Source organism: Ptychodera flava, chromosome 12 (genome assembly GCF_041260155.1).
Source record: "Ptychodera flava strain L36383 chromosome 12, AS_Pfla_20210202, whole genome shotgun sequence".
Taxonomy (NCBI): domain Eukaryota; kingdom Metazoa; phylum Hemichordata; class Enteropneusta; family Ptychoderidae; genus Ptychodera; species Ptychodera flava.
Window position 1 is genome coordinate 19,845,282 of NC_091939.1, and position 5,432 is coordinate 19,850,713.

Here is a 5,432-nt window from a genome sequence, read left to right on the forward strand (position 1 = left end):
TTTATTCGAGCCATCTTCTCGGAAACCACTAATACTTGAAAGTTAGGAATGTCAAACAGCTCTGATCAAATGATAGCACAGTGTCATTGAAAAATTGTTTTTGGTGAGTGAAAATAATAACAGTTTACAACATTGTCTTCTTAATCAAACACATTGCACAAGACCTATCAAGCAGTCCCTTAAGGAGAAAGCCCTGTGATTACAAAGAATTAGGAACCGACTTCAAGGTTGAAGACTCATATTTAGTTGAGTTAATGCGCTTGCAGATTTTGGAGATGGATGGGAGAGGAGAAGAACCCTGCATGGAATGCTGAATTTGATCTGATTAAGGGACTGGTCAGTTTCTTCGGCCTGGGGGGGGCAGTGGATTATTTTTGCCAACATCAAAAAGTTGCTAACCCCCCATTCCAAATTTTGAAAACAGGGTGACCCCCCTATCCCAAATTTTGAAAACAGGGTGACCCCCCCCCCCACTCGACAACTGTAAAACAAAAGTGGACATAATATATATATATATATATATATATATATATATATATATATATATATATATATATATATATATTATATATATTATATTTTACATTTATATTTTAACTGTCATTCTGTTATAATTTAACTGTCATTCTGTGTTTTAATGAAATTGTTGACATGTCAGTTGTAAGATAGGAATTTCAAAGTGTCAATCTTGAAGTTTGAATACAGTATATTTTGAATGAGTTGTGAATATATTTCACATTTTCTATGCTTAACCAGATGTCCTGAACAGAAATGGATGTCAATCATTAATATCAAAGAGGAAAAAAGCAGTAAATCAAAAATTTTGATGGGTGTTAAGACTTGCCAGCCATCCAATTAAATTTCCTGAGGAGCCATAGAGAGGCATTTTAGCCAAATCTGATGTGTGCAGTGTCTGAGATGACCTTTTCTTGTAACATTGAAACCATAAAAGCACAGCTAATAATGACAAAAACTGCCCTTTTTAACTGTTATTTTGGTCATAAAAAAGCATCATTCTACAGAAAACCTGAGACACAAAGGAAAACAGTTGCATCAATGACAACGAAAGATATCTTGTCATTTTTCTATCTCTAAAATAAGTCACTTTATCAAATATATATTGTGAAATATTTGTGCATGTTGCTTTCTCATACTGAATTCTCATAGAGAGAACAGGAAAGTATCAGGAATTTGTCATGCTTTTCGTATGAAATGCAGATTTCATAATGGTACAGTTTCAGTTAGCAAACATCAAGATATCTCTGGCATATATCTCTGATTTATGAAAGTATGGCGCCTGAAGGGCGCAGAGAAAAATATGAAACATCCTGATATCTCTGATATGGTATGTTACTTTTATATTAAAGTCATACACAGGAAGGGCGTGCTGAAAAATGGTATTACTCTCTGATATATTAACATACAGATATCTCTGATATATGTATGCCTGATATGTTAAAGTTCAGCTTGCTGAAAATAAGTCTGATTATTAAAGTTATGCGCCCGAAGGGCGCGCCGAAAAATGCAACTGAATGATGAAATTTGTGGCTTACATGATGCATTTTAGGCAATGATGAGCCTGTGTCGAATTCAAAAACACACTGACCTCCCCTATTGGGCATTTCAAAAACATGGTGACCCCCCCCTATCACCAAAGTCAAAAACAGGGTGACCCCCCATGAATCCACCGCCCCCCCAGGCCGAAGAAACTGACCAGTCCCTAAAGCCTTAATTAGTCCAGAGTATTATCAGTCAGATTGCATTTCTATCTCTGTATTTTCATTCTTGCTCATAATTATACATTAAATGTTTCAAAATATACTGAAGTTGGCTCGAGTAGTGCGTCTTCACTTTCATGTTAATGTATTGATCCGAAAAAACAAATAGTCCTAAAACGATTTATTAAATGACAGCTTTCACTTTAACCCTTTTCCTGCCAGCAGTAATAACTGTATCACTTCCCAATCAGCCAAGTCAGTAAAAAGCAGTATTGAGCCAAAACATGACGTATTTTCACACACTTGGCTTGGTATGTTATAGCATCTTTTATCCAAAAAAAATCAACTTTACAGTATTATGTTTTCAACAGCCTTCAAATGTACAATATTATGTTAAAATACATCATATGGAATACGTTGTATTTCATTAATTTTAACCATCTTGACGTGGTGGTGAAATATGGACTTGGCAGGAAAAGGGTTAAAGGGTACTCCATCTGAGATCAAGAAACAGTTGGCTGATTCAGTGACTGAACATCGTAAGACTACTGTGAGAGTTGGAAAACCAGTTTTCATTGATCATTATGGCAGACAATAATCAAGAACAGAACAAGAACCTGAAAGTTGTACAGTTGGAAGAAAAAGTGACTGAACTAGTAAGTAAAAAATACTAGAATGCAAGGAGAAATCATAATGATAGAGAAAAAGTGAGAAGGAATGTAGCTGTAATTTTTAGAATTTTTAGGAATTACAAACAACATCCGGGCGGTCAATGCAGTAAATTTAGATATAAATGGAAGGTTTTGGTCATGATACTCAATCAAGTTCATTCCAAGATAAATGCCATTATTTGTTTTTACACAAGTCTTAATCCCATAGTAGACTCTTCACAAAAGTAGAGAAAGGTCATTTCAGAACTGGAATAATGATAAAAACAGTTGCATAATGGTGAAATAAGAGGAAAAAAGTCTGATTAAAATCACATTTAGAGTTCTTTCTGTCTTTTTCACACTTGTTCTATGGTCATTACTTTTGTGGTCCTCCCCTTTCATAATCAGATTGACAGGAAAGAAGCATTAAAATGTGCAAATCTATTGCAATGCCGAGGAAAAAACTGTTACAAGATTAGAATTATACAGTTTTCATTATAAATATTAGTGTGATGCTTTTTTAGAACTTTAGCATATCACAAGTTTTTCCATGTTATCAGATTTAAATATGCATTTTTGCATAAACAATAATATTAACGTGATAGTAATACCAACAACTACAATTTTTGTTCACATATTACAGATTCACAGCCACAAAATACAGCTTTCTAGAATGCTGAATTACAGATATATATAGGCATATATTTACATAGGTTATGTTGTTACTGTTTAGAAAATACACATGATATGTTAAGAGATATGGTAAACAAAATGCGTAGAAATTTTGTAAATATTGCTAACAAACTTCCTTAATACACCTTTGCACAGTCATCCTGTTTCAATTTTAATAGAGAAATAATATGTACATCAAGGAATTCATGTATTAAATTATTTATACGTGATTCTCAATATGGTTTAAAGGTAACTGCTGCCTCACAAATCGAAGATAGGATTAGGGGAATGGAAGCTGGGCTGTATCAAGCAGCAGAGAAAAGTGAACTTGGAGAAGTCAGACAGAAATCTTGGAACTGCAGGAACTTTGTCAAAAATTAAAAAATAAAGTGGCAACAATGGAAGGAGGCAATGCTGATTTAGGTACTGATACTTAAGTTGTGAATATTCTTATATGATTGTTATATGTTTTTGTCTTGATGGATCTTCTTCACCCATCTCCTTTAACAACTCATTTTTGCCTTAGAAACAAAGTTGCACCACAGGGAAGCCAGGTTAACAAACAAAAAAACAAACTTATTGACCGCACATTCATTTTACGCAGTAAGCATGTGAACCTCATTCATGTTCTTCCCAACTGATATGGATTTTCAGTCTTTGGCAGTGAGACAGTCATTTTATTTGCAGTAGGGATAAATTATGTGATCGACCATGGCATGGCATTGGCGGTCATAAAATCAATTCTTATTGAAAATATTGCTTCTCTTAGATTTATCTGTTTATTTATTTATCAATTATTTATTTATTTGTCTATATTTGCCATTTTATTTTATAATTTATTGACTAATTGATTTTTTTTTATATATTACTGGTGTGTTTATGTTTGAGTCATTGGTTATTGTTGTTTTTGATTTTGTTTGTTTATTTTATTTGTTGGTTAACTTTTTTATCTTGTTTTTTATTTCTTTGTTTATCCTTGCTTTCCTGTGGTTGCACATGTCTAGAGGTATGCAAATAATTAATCTAAGTATTAACATGGGTCCTGAAATTGCTAACTGTGGAATCAAACCTGCAATATTTCAGCCCATAATTCTAATTGCTATGTACTCACCGAAACAGAAACAACTATGGTATTTGACAAAATTCGGATCCTTTCATAGGCTTTAAGAGAGGTTATATGATACTAAGTGATACTATTGCAATGAATTAAGCCAGCTGAGAATGAACAATGAAATTGATCTAAATGTTATAACACGTGCAATTGCTTTGATAACTTGTTCCTGAATTTGTCAAAGTAGTGGCACTGTTCAAAGGACTGTATATTGACCCAAAATAAAACAACACTATCATACGTCTATTGTTTGCCACAACTTGATAGCTTGGTAATGGTCCTGTGGTGAAATTTGAAACAAATTTACAAAGCAATTACACAAGTAAGAGAATTTTTATATCAACTTCATTGTTCATTCTCAGCTTGTTTTCACCCCAATTATTTTGTTACATGTCAGACAGCAACACCATCTCTTCTACCCAATACCCATCTATACAGACCACTCATATTGGAAGAATTTGGATGTAGCCAAAATCTTTCAGTGAGAGGGAGCAAGCATCCCAACTTCTTCTTTCCCGTACTTAATTGTATTATAAGTTACCAAAAGTTACATGTTATTCTGCACCTTGTTCATTTACAGAGAAAATGAAAAAAGCATTGTCTCAAATTGCCACTAAGTTAGGCATGCATGATGTAAGGCTGGCTGAGCAAGACCACAGATTTCAAGTCGTAGAGACACCCAGTGATGGTACAATGATATGGAAGATCGAGGACTACACAAGGAGAAAACATGATGCTGTGGTCGGCAAGACACTGTCACTGAACAGTCAGCCCTTCTACACCAGCAGATGTGGATACAAGATGTGTGCTAGGGTTTATTTGAATGGTGATGGTATTGGTGAAGGTACCCATATGTCACTGTTCATTGTTATAATGCGTGGTGAATATGATGACTTCCCTGGAATGACCTGGCCATTCAGCCGTCAAGTAAGAAACTCAATTTTCAATTTATTGGATATATGATTTCCTGTTCAATAATAAACACTCACACCTTTGTGATTTAACAACCAAATGTTCTTTAAAAATATATTTCATTTTGCTCATCCAAAGTAATATTTTCTCTTACAGAGAGAATATCATTGGTATTTTATCCAATTATTTAAAATAAGCTACAGTATTTAAATTTTATTCTCATGGAACAGGTAGACTTGTACTGCATTGCTATATGTATGTAGTTCCGTTTATTTGTAACCAGTAATTTGTAGATTGTTTTTATTACAATTTATCTTTCATCAATATGTAATGATAAATTTTACGCGGTCATGAAATATACATATATAT

General features: G+C 33.7%; 1 long non-coding RNA gene across 1 annotated transcript; it reads left to right on the forward strand.

The window, feature by feature from the left end:
• Positions 1–1,957: 1,957 nt before the first annotated feature.
• LOC139146105 (uncharacterized) lies at positions 1,958–5,076 on the forward strand. The gene is made up of 3 exons (XR_011555081.1): positions 1,958–2,374; positions 3,290–3,463; positions 4,732–5,076. It is a non-coding gene; the product is annotated as an uncharacterized lncRNA (long non-coding RNA).
• Positions 5,077–5,432: the final 356 nt, after the last annotated feature.